Here is a 251-nt window from a genome sequence, read left to right on the forward strand (position 1 = left end):
ATATGCAAATTACCTTTTTTTGCACATTGGTTGGAGGAAAACTAGTGAGATGATTATTCTAGAGAAATTCACGAGGTTTCAAGCGAAAGTGTGTGGTTTTTCTAGAAATCTAGGCGGTCTTCTTGCTGGGGAGTAAATGAAATAATTATTATCTTTATCATTATCGTAGGGGTTGAACGTAATTAATATTGTTGATGAGGTGACATCTGTTTAAATGAAGAGGGACTATACCTGATGAGTTTCTCCCATAT

This window comes from Penaeus monodon, chromosome 32, assembly GCF_015228065.2.
Source record: "Penaeus monodon isolate SGIC_2016 chromosome 32, NSTDA_Pmon_1, whole genome shotgun sequence".
Taxonomy (NCBI): domain Eukaryota; kingdom Metazoa; phylum Arthropoda; class Malacostraca; order Decapoda; family Penaeidae; genus Penaeus; species Penaeus monodon.